The 16545-nt window shown below is 35.0% G+C and overlaps 1 protein-coding gene across 3 annotated transcripts in view; it reads left to right on the top strand.

Annotated features, from left to right (window-relative positions):
• Brinp3 (BMP/retinoic acid inducible neural specific 3) overlaps window positions 1-16545 on the top strand; it is a 372112-nt gene that overhangs the window by 136168 nt on the left and 219399 nt on the right. The window lies entirely within an intron of this gene.

The raw sequence follows: 16545 nt of genomic DNA, 5'->3' as shown, positions 1-16545 counted from the left end.
ACCGTGCAGGTGTTCCCTGGTTATATGGAACTTTGCAGGCAGGTTTAGGTACCCGCCAGCTAGGGAGGAGACGGCGGGAGCCGCCCAGGCCTTTGGAGTTTGCCCCACGTGAGCAAACTCCAAACTTTGAGTGAAAGTAACTCAAAGACAGCTACATCACCAATGTCTGCCCAAGCATGAGAGACAAGTCACAGAGGCTGGGAAGCTGGAGTATACTGCATAACCTGTAGTTAGCCAAACAGGGTGGAAAGTGTCATCTCCTAGTAACTTAATTGGCTGAGCCTTTTTAGGCTGCTCAACTGGTCTCTACTCCTTCAAGGCAACTCAAAATATTTAAAAATATTTCTCTGCAGTCCATATAACATATTTGGGGAGACATGGACCCTAATGAATATGGTTAGTTTTAGGGACTTCTTGAAGCTATTTTAAATCATTTACTTTCTTAACTTAAGGATATGCCTTTCAGGAAAAAAATAAGTTTAACACCCTGAGTGTCCTGTTGTTTCACTTCCCTAAAAATAGTCAATGTTTTAGGAGTTTCCTTCAATGATGGGAAATTTGAACAACGGAGAAAACTGACTCACAGAAGGCCAGATGCAGGTGATCTTTTTACAGATATGTTGATTTTGATCTCCTAGTATGTTGCTGGAAATTTTCATGTGTATGGGTATCAGAGGATTTGGTCCAGGACTTTGAATCTTGGTTGTTGGTGATATGTTATGGTCAGACTGGGAAACAGGCTAATATTAACCTTATAAAATGAGTTTGAGATGATTCTCTTCACTTCCAGTGTTTTTGAGGAATGTAATAAGGTTTTATTTATTATTATTATTATTATTATTTATTTTGTACCTATGTCTACTCCAATAGATCATGGTCTTGTAGTTCCAGATACATCAGTGTCAGTTATTTAAAAGTGTGGTAAAACTCAGTAGTGAGGCTTTCCAGTCTTTGCCTTTTCCTTGTTGGCTATTATTTAAGCCTCCTTCAGTCTCACAGTTTGCATTTGTCCTATCCAGTGTTTACAGACTGTATGAGTCCAGAAATCTCTCCCTTTCTTCTCTATTTTGTTTTCATTTTATCACTACATAATTTTTGTGCTGTGATATCTTCATGGTTATCAATAATTTCATCATTTTTTTTTAGTTCTCTCAATCACTATTGTTATCGTCTTCATCACTATCATCATAATCAAAAGCCATTGTCACTGTTTTTGATTGGGCAAGCTAATAAATTTACAGTGGATTTAACTTTTCAAAGAACCAACAACTTTCTGTTCTTTTTATCTTTTTACTAAGTTTCAGAGTCTGAATTTTCTCTGGCATTAATAATCTCTTTTTTATCCTAATTTTCATTTTCACGTGTCATTTCCTTTCTAGTTCCTCATGATCCATCATCGGGTTGCTTATTAGACAATATTCCAGTTACATGTGTAGTGCCTCATTTTGATGAACTTTCCTGTTAGCAATGCTTTCATTGCTATCTTCATTTCATTTCAGTGTTTAGCTGGCTTTCACAACTTCTGGTCTAGTGTGTTTCATTTTCATCTTTTTTCTTTTTCCCTTTAATTATGTTCAAATTTTCCTCTTGCATTCCTTGAGAACTCACTGTTTGTTCAAAAAATGTATTATTCATTCTGCATGTTCTGCATATAATTATATAATTTCTTAGTTTCTCTTTTTTGTCATAGGATCATTACACTGTAACCAGAAGAAATACAGTATTTTAACTGATTACTCAGTGTCTTAGGGTTTTTATTGCTGTGAAGAGACATTATGACCACAGAAAATCTTATAAAGGAAAATATTTGATTGAGGGTGGCTCATTTACGGTTTCAAAGGTTCAGTCCATTGTCATCATGGTGGGGAGCATGCAGGCTGTAGTGCTGGTAAAGCTGAGAGTCCTACATCTTGAAGACAATAGGAAGTCAACTGAGACACTGCGTGGTGTCCTGAACATAGGAAAGCTCAATGCCTGCCCTCACAGTGACACTTCCTCCAAACAGGCCACACCCACTCCAACAAAGCCACACCTACTAACAGTGCTACTCCCTGTGAGATTGTGAAGGCCAACCTAAATCTGAAATAACTGTGCATATAACTACCACACTTGGTATGTTTTATGCACAGTTATTTTCAGATTTATACTTGTGATTCTGTTTATTTTCACTGTTATTTGAGATAAACTTAGTTTTATTTCTTTATTTTTGAGACATCATATAGTTTGATGAATTGTATTGAAAATCCCAAATTCTTTCTATATGCCTCACTGTATCTGCTCTTCTCCTAGAACTTATTCTGTTACAAAATATTCTGGCAGTGATTTTTTGTTTGTTTCATTTATAGATACATGTTTGTCTCATTGTTTTAATAAGACTGAACAAGAAGTCATGAATTCCATCAGTGCCTACTCATATCTGCCCTTACTCTGAAGTGCAGCCTATTGAGTACTCTTCTGTTTTGTTACTTTTGCTCAGGACTTGAAATACAGCATTGAATTTTTCCCATGCCAAAGGAAATCTGTTGTATGCATATTGGGTATACCTTTAAATATGACTTGCATTTCTATTTTCACTGAAGATTTTAAATTCTTTCTTTGCTTTATACTCCTGATCATTTGACAACAGTAGATTGGGATCAAGATATTTCTGATAACTCTTATTTATCATTCTAAAACTTCTTCTAGATGGATGTAGTACCCAAGATTAGAGAAATTGTATATTAAACTTCATGGAATAAGTTTTCTTGCTTTACTTCTCCTCTTAGAAATGTCATCTTATAGTTATTGTATTATTGTAACAATAATCTTATATATTACTTAAATTATTTCTTTACAATCTTTTACCTTTCACATTTTGATATATTAAAATTTTTGAGATTGTTAATCTTTGTTGTCAACATGAATGATCTTGGAAATAATAAGCTCAACTGAGAAATTCAACTTTATAAGAAAGAAAGGTGAACTTGAGCCTGGGACAAGCCAGTGAGCATCTCTTATTTGTGGTCTCTGCTTTAGTTCCTTCAGAATCCTAAGATTCCAGTCTTTATCTCCTTCTCTGTCTTCCCTTCATGGTGGGCTCTAATCCCTAGGCAAAATGAACCTTTTACTCCCAAAGTGTTGGTTATGGTGTTTACCATAACAAAAGAAAAGCAAAACAGAACATCTTTATCTTTTATCTTTCATTTATTGACATCATTTTACAATTACATCATTTCTTCCTTTCCTTTCCTCTGCCAGTCCTCACAGATACCTTTCCTTGCTCTATTTCAAATACAGGGCCTTTTTTAAAAGTTGTGTAGCATACAAATATATATATATATTCTTATTATATATACATATAACCTGTTCAGTCTGAATACTGTTACTCAAATGTACATTTTTTTCATGGCCTTTTTTAATGTTTTTTTACTAAGAAAAATTTTTTATTCATTTTACATACCTAAGTAAGATTGGCCCTTTGGTATTGGATAACCAATTGGTGGGATCTTCCTTTAGGAAGTCTGTTTCTCTCACTTCTTGGTTTAGTTTACTATTGAAGCTTTCAGCCAACATTTGTATTTTACTTCCTGAAGTCTTTATTTGAGTTCTTCATTTACAAGAACCTTGTTTAGTTTAGGTTCCTTTTAAAATATATCCTCTGATGAATTTCTAATTTACATCCTACATAATCTCCCTAATTCTACATAGGGATTTATGTGCATTCCCATGTAATTCACTGAATATGTTAAAATCACTGTTGAATTATTTAGCAGATATTTTATCCATTTTAAATTCCTTATAATCTTCCACTAAGGAGTTACAGTATTAGGAAGTAACATAGTGGGTTTTGTGTTTTTAATTTTTCTTGTGTACATCTGGTTGACTGAGCAGTTCTATTGCTTTTATTGGATGGTCTTATTACTAAGTCTCTTTCACTGCTTAATGTTTTTGTGACTTTGTGACTTTCTCTTTCCTGAAAAGTATAATTTCCCTGTAATTAGTTTTGATTTATCTAATAACTTTGGGCACTGCACATACTACTGAAGGTTTTAGCAATGGAACTGTTTTTGTGGTCAAGCCAGAGTGTTTGTTTTTAAGAGTTTGGGAATGTGTGGCATAGTCAAGAAAAGACACAGAGAACTCTCTGTAGTCACTTGCATGTTGCAACTGGAAGACCATCTTCAGTCACAAGTTTTTCTTCAGCTGCAGTTGATATTGAGTCCTTGGCTTAATGATCTGTGGAAAGTATGCATGTCTTTGAGTATAAAGTGTTTGACACACCTCTTCAATCATACATTGCTTTCCATATGCACCATGGTAGCAAGGATTATAGTGCCTCCTCACTTACTATTCAATCTTATCAGAATCTAGCTCTGGGATCTGCGTGGATGGCAGTAGGAATTATGATGTTTAGCTCTGCTGTCATTATGTACATGCTTGTCTAGGCATTGGGCATCAGACAACTACTGGCACTGTATATATGATATTATGACAGTGGTCATGGATTTCCTTACCTTAATTATTCTATATATATTCTTACATAGAAGCCATCCATGAATACAGCTGGAAAAAAAATCTATTGCTAACTCCTTTACACATCCAGAATAAACCATTTCACTCTTATTCTTATCTGCAATTACCTCCAGGCATAAACAGAAGTGTACAAATTCAGGGGTCAGGCAAAAGTCTCCTAAGCCAAAATGCCCAGAGGAGTAAGCAAAATAGAATGTGTCTGGATAGTTGTAAAGATTTTCTCACACTTCTTAGGCCATGTGCCTGGGGTTATAACAGGAGTAGGAGCAAGAGCCAAAGTCCTTGCTCAAGATTAGTCTCAGGGTCAAGCATCAATGGGAGTAATGTTTTTGTCTGTTAATTAAGAAGAGGGGCCTTGGTCAATGCTTGTTGAAGTGGCATGAACCACTTGGCTGAAAACCACAGTCCTTTAACAAGTATACTTCTAAACTGGACTGTGGATGTACACTAACTGAAATTTTCTCCAGTCCCACCTGGTCTGCATCCGCTCAGACCCAAATAAACACACAGAGGCTTATATTAATTAAAACTGTGCAGCGTAATAGCTCAGGCTTCTTGCTAGCTAGATCTTACATCTTAAATCAACCCATTTCTATAAATCTATACCTTGCTATGTGGCTTATGGCTTACCGGTATCTTTGCATCTTTCTTCTCATGGTGGCAGCTGGCAGCATCTCCTCACTCAGCCTACTTTTTCCCAGAATTCTCCTCTCTGCTTATCCTGCCTATACTATACTTCATGCCTGGCAACTGGCCAAGCGGCATTTTATTTATCAACCAAATCAGGGCAAACACAGTTACAGCATACAAAGAGATATCCAAAGCAATGTACTGTTGGAGAACAGGCTCCATGATGCCTAAGTTATTGAAGAGAACACACTTTATTTTTATCCATGTTACACAACCCATCACATATCATACAACTTAATGAGTGGGACGGACATAGCTACCTGCTGAATGAATATGGTGGAATGTCTGTTACATCTCATGGATTGAAATGGTCAGAAGTTTTAGCTCCATTCCAGCACTTTTACATTTGCAAAACAGGTTTCTTCTCTTGTAAGTGCTGACTTCCAAACCCTGTGACTTCATTGGAAGATAATACAAATTCTCTCTCTCTTTTTTTAGTAGGATGCTACTGCAGAAATGTATATTACATTTCTGGTTATTCAACATGGCAGTGATGGTTCTGAAATGTTCCATTAGTTAGAATTGTCAGTATCTTCACGAAGAAGAGTTCTTAGGGCTTTCACTCACATTTATGCCAGTTCGGGAGACACCCCACCTGTTTCTGTAGCCAGGATAGTATGTGTCTTGATATTTTATTTCTTTTATTAAACTGCTGTCCCAGGTCACTGCATCCTGAAATGTTTCTCTTTCCCTGTCACATCAGTTCTTCTTTGTGGAGATGAAGGTGTTTACTGGGTTCCCTGAATGAGCCATTGTTTGCCCCCTTGCTGTGATACCTTCCTTCCTAAACATCAGATACTGTTTCTTAGAGCTTGTTAGCTTTAGTTCTGTAGATTAGAAGTGTAGGGTTTGGCTAAATATGATAAGTACACTCTAAAAGATCAATACAGACTTGGAAAAAAAAAATGAAGCCCAACCTAGAATTTTCCTGCAGTTTTACACAATTCTTTTCAGGCAGAAGAATAAACAGAAATAGTTAATATTGTAAAAAAATAAAATACACATAATCAAAAGAAAATTCTGTGAATTATTATAAATTATGTTCGTGTTTGTATATCAATTCAAAGAGAAGGTTATAGACACTTTTGGGCTGACAAACCATGGGAAACTGGACTGTCCTTCTCATTTGAATTAGTTTCTCTTTCCTGGTCAAGTTTAGATTATCAGTACATTATTACAATTTGCATATCAGACTCACAAGTGTTAGCGGTACAAAAAGCATATTACTTCCCAAATAAACAAGTTTAGCTGAGTCTCTGTAGCAAACAAATTAAATGACTTTTTTTTTTTTTGCTAGGGATTCATGTTGTATTAAATATGAGAAGCTCAGCACTGAACTGAATATTTGATCAGATTAAATTCTGATTGTGTTTCTGCTTGTATTTGCCCTGTTTGTAAAAGTGTGCAAATACACCATACAGATGAACCCCCATTGCTGCAATTTCCATGTGTTGCTGGATGGAAAGCAAATTCAGTGATTTTTTTTAAACGAAAATACATACTTCAAAAAAAATGAAACATAGTGGTGCGCTGGAAGGAAAACTGACTTCCCTTAAGTTTCTACAAATTAGTCACAAAGGCCTAGTGTCTTATGTCTTTCTTTCCTCCCTAGATACCTTATGTTGTTAGTGTTATGTAACATTGTATTTAACTAGTGCTTTTTGCTGATATGCATAGAATCATCAAGTTACTTCATCAAATATTCATTGTAGTCCTTGTTGGAATTTTTCCATTTAATGTTATTTAAGTAGGTGAAAGGAGCAAAGGAGGAGTATAGATGATGGTAAAAGACAGAACCAAGTAGATTACTACTATTGAGATTAGCAGGATATTCTTTACTATTTACTATATAAATTTAAAAATACGATTCTGGATGTTGCACAGATTGTTACAGTCCTTATTCCTATAAAATTTGCTTACAGCAGCTTCTGCTGAAGGTTACTATTTCAAGTGTGACTGAGCTAGAAAATCCTTCTCTGCAGGCAACCTTTTATATTGCTCAACTGTGCTGTGCAAGCTGTCAGGAGAGAAAAGGCGTCAATAGTGTTTGTTACCCAGCTATGAACCCTGTGGGTGTCAATACCAGCATGCCAGGCAAGGTATGCCCACTTACACAATACTGGCTTGACTCTTACAAGGGAAACTACTTTAAAATTGGGTTTGAGGCTGATTCCTCAAGAGGGAACCCATTCCTGATACTGTAAATCCTGGTAAAATATATATGGCTGTGGAAGTTTATAAACCCTAGCAGGGGTCTTACTTGTGTTGTTTGGTTAAAATAACATAGTGAAAAAATGTTCTTCTGAATATTTGTTTGTATAGACTAATGTTACTCTCAGTCTTAATCAGTGAAACCTCTTTTTGCTGTGAATGGTTGTGAATCCAGAAACAGTTGCAGAAGATGCCCAGAATAAGTGCTAGTTGAGTACTCAGTGAAACAAAGTATATTACTTCCTCTAAGTCAGTGGTTCTCAACCTGCCTAATGTTGCAACCCTTTAATATGGTTCCTTGTGTTGTGGTAACCACTAACCTTAAAAATTATCTTGTTGCTACTTCATAACTGTAATTTTCCTACTGTTATGCAACCCAAGGGAGTCTTGACCAACAGGTTGAGAAACACTGCTGGGATACGTTATGAAAAATGGATCAAAAAGAAGAGAATAAGATATGGAAAGGGGGTGTGGAATGCCATATATGCAAATGGCGTAGTTGTTGCAGTCTTGAACTCACACTAGCTGAGCTTTCCTCAGTATGTAAGAGTAATCATGTCAACAGCCAGTCAGGGAAGGATAAGAACTAATGGGGTCCTCCTCTCAGCTGAGCTTTTGGATTCTTCTGTATCCTAAGTAAGAGGGAATCATTGTTTTCAGTTCTATTCCCATGATTGAGCCCACAATTCTCCAAATCAGAGTTGCATTCCCTTGACTGCCTCAATGGCCATGGTTAAACAAAACGGGTCATAAAACAAGACAAAACAAAATATGAATGTTAGAAAGACATTTCAAAAGAGAAGGGAAGGCCTGCTGGGGTAATAGGGAGTTAAGGGAAAGTAGGAGGTGAAAAAATTAGAATGCTTTGTGTATAAGAATGAAATACCAATGAGTAAATTCAAAATGAAAATAATAAAATTATTAGATTTTTAAATAATTGTTACATGTTCCTGAAACTTTTTTCCTCCTAAAAGACTACTGTTTCTATCACAAATTTATGTTTTTTTTTAATTTATTTATGTTTAGTGTGTGTGGTTTGTGTGAGTGTGGATGGACACGTGACACCATCCTGGTTCTTCCCTTTTCTCTTGGTGTTTTTGCCATGCTATATATTCCTGGATAGCATGTCTAAGAGCTTGAAAAATGCTCACCTGCCTCTGTCTCTCATATTGATGTAAGACACCACCAGGAGCACAGTACACTGAGGTTGATATAGTATACACCCAAATAAACTTATCTGAGGGTCAGAGAAGAGAACAACCATTATATTAAATATAAAGGTTAGGCAGTGGTAGCACAAACCTTTAATCCTAGCATTCATGAGGCAGAGATCCATCCTGATCTCTGTGCATTCAAGGCCATAGTAAAAATAGCCAGGCATGGTGACTCACATGCTTTAACCTCAGCATTTGAGATCTCATGTCTTGCTTGGGAAAGATACATGCCGTTAACGCCAGGAAGTGATGGTAGGAAACAGAAAGGTATACAAGGCCTGAGGACCAGGAACTAGAGGCGTTTAAGCTTTTAGTCTTCTAGCAGCAATTCAGCTGAGATCTATTTGGATGAAGACTTGGAGGCCTCCAGTTTGAGGAAACAGGATCAGCAAAGAAGTTGGCAAAGTGAGCTTAGTTGTGGCTTGTTCTGTCTCTCTGATTTTTTTCAGCACTCACCCCAATATTTGGCACTGAGTTTTCTATTAATAAGACTTTTTAAAATTCATCTTACAGTACACCATCACCCCCATCTCTTCTATATTGATTCTGGGTGTTGATCTGAGGGCATTAGGACTTTTACAAGTTGCATTCTGAGCTATCCCCCTAGCTTCAATATATTGTTTCTTTTATTTTTTCTTTTGTTATGATTCCTCACTTGCATCTTTTCTAGCCATAGTTTTCAGAAGAAATTTATGTCATTAAATTGTGTCAAAATATCACCAAATTATTGCTCTTGTATTACAAAAGATTTTTCATGTCTTATTTTTAACTGTGGTATCTATTACTTGAAATGTTGCAAATGATATTTTAAAGTATTTGATCATTACTATCGCTAAAATTTATTATTCTTACTTCTTTTTTTTTTTTTTTTTTTTGGTTTTTCGAGACAGGGTTTCTCTGTGTAGCTTTGTGCCTTTCCTGGAACTCAGTTGGTAGCCCGGGCTGGCCTAGAACTCAAGAGATCCGCCTGGCTCTGCCTCCCGAGTGCTGGGATTAAAGGCGTGCGCCACCACCGCCCGTCCTATTGTTACTTCTTTTATAGTTTGGTGGATTAAATCCAGGTTCTAAGAAATGGTAAGCAAGTGAGGTAGACATTACTGATAACATTATTTAAACAAGTTCTTGTCTCATCACCCTAAAGGACTACTGAACAAATGTTAGCATTTTCCCCCCAAATATGTGATGTCCACAGAAGAGAGAATGAAAAACTATATACGTTCTTTCTTCTTTCTGTATTTGTCTGTATGGCATGTCTGCATGTTTTCATGAATTCATGTTCCCATCAAGTTTACATTCTGCTCTCCTACTTCATTCATTTTTAGACAGGGTTTCTAAAATAAAATATAGCACATTGATGCAGTTTCTGTTAGTCAGCATACTCTGTTGATAAAGTTTCTACCTTCCAAGGCTGGATTTATAGGAGGCCACCACACCAACTGAACATGCATGTGAGTTCTGGTTGGTTATGCCTCTGACAGGCAATTTAACTGGTGAACTATCTTCCCAAACAAGAAAGACTATAGTTTTAGGTGGTAACTTCTTTTTTTTTTTACTGTTCATAACACTCAGGAAACTATCTTTGTTCAATGTCACATGAGTCATCAGTGACTTGGGACATAAGTTTCTTAGTGTTAGAGATAAATATGTAATCACACTAACAAACATTGAAGCCAAGCATGATTATGGAAACTGCCATATTGATTTACATCTTATTTATATTTCCACTTTATATGTATTTCCCTTCTTACATAACTATGGAGCTTATATAAGGATCTTCCTTTCTTGCAACTTAAAGGAATTTAAAAGCTTTGTTGCAATAAAAAACATTTGACTATCTCTAAAAGTTTTTTAATGTTTAATATTTTGTTGTTTTTTAATAAATTATACACCTAATTAATATACAGAGACACATATGAAGATCTGAGGACAATTTGTAAAAATTATTTGTCTCCTCCCAATATATGGGACCTGGGAATCCAATTCAGGTTGTCTGGCTTGACAATAAGTGATAATCCATCTCATTGGCCCTAAATATTTATAATTTTCCCATCTTTTTGTACTTCGAAACAAGCAGAGATTGATTTCAATTGCACCCCACCTTCTAGGAGTCATAAGCAATCATTTGCATTTGTTTATTTACTCTTTCTGTATGCCAAACAGTCCCTTTCTGTATGCCAAACAGATGCATTTGTAATAGTGCCTGGGATTTCTTCCAAAAAACAATATTTATTGTGAAAGCTATTCAGCTTGTGTTATTATAGGTGTTTTTTTTTTTTTTTTTTTTCTTCTTCTAGAGTTAGGTGTTTCTCACTTAGCATTCACGCCTTCAAGTGGTGAAGCTGTAAAGGGATTTTCTCTTGCACTACTTATATGCTGCTGAGGGCTTTTCATGAGCAGTAATTGTCCAGCTATCTTGTGATTATGTCATGCTTGTTGTGTAGGTCTTGCTTCCTTGTGTAATCTCAGTGACATGAGTTATAACATTCAACCACACAGAACAGTTCAAAAGCAGCCTTAATGCAGATCAGTAAAAAGTGAAAAAAAAAAATTCAGGAATCATTCTGCAAACTTTCATCATGCCTCTGCTCTATAAACTATTATAATATGTACTAAATGTTGGCATGTGTTATTTATTCAGCTGAAAATATTACTTAACCACTTAAACTAGTCTGAACTTGCCTTTCACCAGTGTAATTATAACACTTAGAATTTTTATGTTTTCTTCTTTTATAAATGTTATGGTTCTACCTGGACACCTCTCTTCTTACATTTGAACACTAAGCACCTCAAGTATACTTGAAACAGTCATTATTACTGTATTACATTTCTTGGCCGTTCAAGTGGGGTAATGACTAGTCTATTAACTTTCCAGTTATGATAGCCATTAAAATAAAAACCATTATTTTAAAGATAAAAATCTTAACCAATTTATGTATTTTGGAATATAACATCTCTATTTTCTGTTTGTTGGTATCAAGTTGACAATATTTAAATCATGCATATAAATGACATAAATGTGTCATCTATACAGTCTTTCAGGAAACACAGCTACATTAATTGATAGACTATTCCGATTTCTATGTCTAATTTACATTTCAAATAATTTATTAATGTAGCATGGAGTTTTAATTGATACAACCCTATGAAGACCTTGGGTACTCAGATTTGTTTTAAGCAAATAATTTAATATTTTGGATACTTTTAAGCAATTTCAAGTTACATCATCTACTATTTAAGGGATTCGGTTAAGTGAATAATGTGAATGGAGTGATTCACTACCTTCTGAATACTAAGTTATTGAAATAGTTTGGATATATTTTTTGTTATTGCTGACAATCACACGCTTCAAATCTAAAAATATACATTATACAATTGCATAATGGTTTCTGCTGTGCTAGGCATAAGTAATTTAAGCTCTTACAGCTCTTTCTGTTCTGGAAATGGATTGTAAAGTTTGACATGGTGCTTATGGCAGAGCATGATGCTAATTATCTCAGATCCTCTGAACCACCACTGTTTAAGGTGGTACCTGTTGAGTTGTCTTCACCACAAGTATAACCTCATGGATAAAAATCATCTAATAACATTTCTTCTTCCCAGTTGTATTATTCAGGTTTGCCTACTTGGCCAATTATTTTCTAGCATGCATGACAGGACATTGAGATCTATCAGCAACAGAATAGGAGGAAATTTGTTACCTTACTCCCAGGCAAGGAAACAAAAAAAGAGATATTGGTACACTTGACATTTTTTTCTGCGCCACATTTAGGAACCGATAATTTTTCTTCATCTTAGGTACCCCAAAGTAACAGGACCTATTTAATTGCCTCCTTTCTTCCATGCTGAAATTATCACAAAGGGATAAAATCATATTTTCAGAGTCCAATACTATGTCCTCTTGAAGAGAGTCATTCTTCAACATTGTATTGCATATACTAAATGCCTTTGATTTTTAAGAGATTTTGAACAGACTGTGTTGGCATGGATCTATATACCCAGTATTTGGAAGGCTAGGGAATAAGTATAGGTCTATTTATTCCCTTAAATAGAAATACAACAATCTTTAATTCATACCAAGGTATTGATAAATACAATTCTAATAAGCTCTATATGCTGCAGATGTTTGTAATTAGATATTGGGTTCTTGTCAGACATTAACTGTGATTTAATCTTCTTCATGTGTTAAGCCAACTCTATTCTTCAAAGTTTTGACCACTAGATGGTAGGGTTGTTTTATCTAAATGTATTAATCTAATTCTGATCCCCTCAAAGAATAAAAATTATAAGAAATATTTATTATTAAAATTTGATTTTTCCTGAATTTTGTAACATTTTTTAAATGCATGTACACAAATAGGAATAATGTAATGATCAATATTTAAATGAACAATGATATAGTTTCTATTATTTGCTATTTTCTACTTTCTTGATCATCTTGTTTTTAAATTTAGACTCATTATCAGGGCATCTGATGAATGTGATCCCCAGGACTAGGTGTCAGTTATAGAAAAACAAAGAGGATGATGGGAAGATTTGGCTAAATTTGTTAATTTTAATCTATTACTTGGTAAGGCCTGTTCTAAAATTGTGTTTGTGACTAGGCATCATGAAAAATTAAGATGAGCAAGTTAAAACAATGACTGTTTCTCTTATTATTGCATGCTCACTAACATCTGTGTCCTTACTTCTGTTTTTAAGATTTAACTCATTCCCAAGACAAAGAAAGTATTGGAATTATTCATTTAATCAAATGAGTGAGACCTAAAAGAAAACAAATGTTTTGTTTTCTTAGAAAAGATGAGTAAGTTGACATACTAATATAGGAATCAACTGGAATATATCTCTATCTCTATCTCTATATCTCTATATCTATCTATCTATCTATCTATCTATCTATCTATCTATCCTCTCTCTTTACATATCTATCTATCTATCTATCTATCTATCTATCTATCTATCTATCTATCTATCTATTTATCTATCTATCTATCATCTGAAAATGTATTAATGCCAAGCCACAGTGGTAATTACCTTTTTTAACAAAAGAAAATACGTAGGGCTACTACAATTATGAACATTGTTTTTTCTTACTATAACATTAATCATCAGGCATGTCCACAGTCCTTTTGTCAATGCTGAATATACTTGATGAACAGGTTGCATGATTCAATTTCATAGGCAGTTGATAATAGACAAATTCATGCTTTGTATGTACTTGAAGAAATAATCATGATAAGTTGTTTCCTCCAGATGAATTTTTCTAACCATGTGAAGGGGAATTTAAACAAGTCAAGATATTGAGACTGAGGCAATGCTTTCTATAGAAATGAAAGAATCAGGGGTGGAAATATGGCTCAGAGGTTAAGAGTACTGCTTGCTTGTTCTTCCAAAAGTCCTGAGTTAAATTCCCAGCAACCACATGGTGGCTCACAACCATCCGTAATGAGATCTGGTGCCCTCTTCTGGCCTGCAGGGATATGTGCAGACAGAACACTGTATACATAATAAATAAGTAAATCTTAAAAAAAAAAAAAAGAATGAAAGAATCAACTACAAGATTTAGTATTCTCATTATGTGATCAAATAATGATGATATCTCATGAAGTTAAATAAAATTAACACAGATATAGGGTGTGAATAGAAAATAGAAAAAGGAGATTTTTAGGAAGTAGTGAAAATTCCATCGTTTCTGTATTGGTTAATAATCTGAACAGCACTGTAATTTTATCTAGCTTTGAGGTGAAACATAATGAAGCCACTCTAAGAATGGTTTCCCTTATTCCAAGTGCTACTAGGACAAAGAAAGAAAAAATGTCATATTCTATCCTTTCTTAATATGAATCACATAATTTCATTCATTCCTGAAAATATACATTGAGTACGAGTATGCTAGCTCATGCTCAGGATTTATCAAGTTTTTGCATGAAATCTGCCTATGGTCTCACAGGTGTAACTCTTGGCTTGTTTGTATTTTAATTCAAGGTGATAGAAACAGAAGAAAACAGTAAATTTTAGTAAAAAGGGTTTGTAGAGATGAGAGTATGTCCATTCACACCAAAAATGTTTCAAAAAAAGATAGAGCTGTGTAAAAATCTAATAGTACGAGTATGAATTAAACAGACAAAAATACGGAACAAAGATTTCACTCAGGGGGAACAATAGAAGTGAAAGTACATTTGTTCTGACACTGTGTTGTTTTCTAAAATGACAATATTTGAGCATGGTTTGATTCCACCTGTTATTGCTAAGAATGGGTACCTTATGAATAAGAGATGATCAAAATTGAAAATCTGGGGAAAGGGAATCATGAAAATTGGTCATGGACACAGATCCCATGGATGGGCATGTCAGCACTTTCCCAGAGGCAGGAGAAAGAGAAGGAATATGGAACCTATTGCTGCAAACTATACAATTAGGTGAAGAACATCAAGGACTTTCTACAAAATGGCCTCAGTTTCTATTGTGAGTAAAAAGCATGGCTGTATATGGACACGGAAGAGAACTCTGGGGTGTGGCAGATGGATGACAAAATCATGTGTCACCAGGGAATGGTTGGGTTTGGGACAAATGTATGTAAATCCAACTCATACATTTTTCCCAGTTTAATATCTTGCAAAGGTCACAGGTTATTCTTATTCCAAGGATGATTCACAGACTAGAGGTCTGAGAGAGAGAGAGAGAGAGAGAGAGAGAGAGAGAGGGAGGAGGGAGGAGGGAGGGAGGGAGGGAGGAGGGAGAGAGAGAGAGAGAGAGAGAGAGAGAGAGAGAGAGAGAGAAAATCAATGGCAAAAACTATAGACACATTTTAGCATGTCAGTGCAGACAAAAACTCACAAAAACTAGCTTTGAATGCTGATGTTTCCATTTTTTGAATATATGAGAATACTTAAATTGGTAAATTTGTAATGTATTTGGTATAAGCTTCAATAATTCAATCATAAGATACAAGCAGGTAATATATTACCATTGATATATCTTTGCCAGAAATTCTATGGGTGCTGGAGTTTTGCTGACCTGCAGATAACTTAAGAGCTTTGTATTACTGAGGTGTCAGAATTTATAAAAAAAAAAACATATTGATCTTAGGTGGGCACTTCAGTGAAACAATTTATATTCACTGTCTTTATATCTTCTGCACACAATCACAGCTTATCCCCACATCTGCTGTGATATACATCTGTCTGTGGTCAGCAGTGCTTTGGTTTTTCTTTTTTTTTTTTTTCAAATTCATTGGCTATATATCAGAATAACAATAACAATTATGAGAAAAGCTTCTACAGTCAAACTGCCTGTATGGAGATGCCCTAGAAGAACCTTGGGCAAGAAGCCTGAGTTCCAAAAGCTACTGTTTGCTCATCTCTAAGGTGAAATGAACTGTATCTCGCTCCTTGGTGTCCAAGGATGTCTGTGACATAGTTTCATATGCTCTAGAAACAAATCACTACTGAAGTTTCAATGACACATTTTGGCATCCATAACAATCTGATCCTCATCTTTTTTTTTTTCCATGCAATGCTCCCATACGATTTTATACTGTATGAGTATCCTGTTGTTGGCTAGTGTTAATCGTGAGTGTGATTAATGTCAGGGTATTTTATTACTACTACATTAGTACCGACAATCTTTCTCATTATTCCCATGAGTTACTTTGTCAAAATGAGAAGTCTGAAAATGTTTTACTTTTTAATTATATTTTAATTAAAACTTATTATAAAAAAACCTTGCAAATAAAAAAAAACATATAGCAAAACAAAAAAGACAGACAGACATCAGAGAATATTCTAAATGTTGCTGTTCTAAGAATGGGTAAAGATCAAAATGCTAAAACAATAAAATAAGATCATGTAAAATAAATACTATTTTTTTTTTTTTTTTTTTTTCCGAGACAGGGTTTCTCTGCATAGCTTTGCGCCTTTCC

Source organism: Peromyscus leucopus, chromosome 15 (assembly GCF_004664715.2).
Source record: "Peromyscus leucopus breed LL Stock chromosome 15, UCI_PerLeu_2.1, whole genome shotgun sequence".
NCBI lineage: Eukaryota > Metazoa > Chordata > Mammalia > Rodentia > Cricetidae > Peromyscus > Peromyscus leucopus.
The sequence above is the reverse complement of the archived record's forward strand: the minus strand, read 5'-3'. Positions and strand labels throughout refer to the sequence as shown.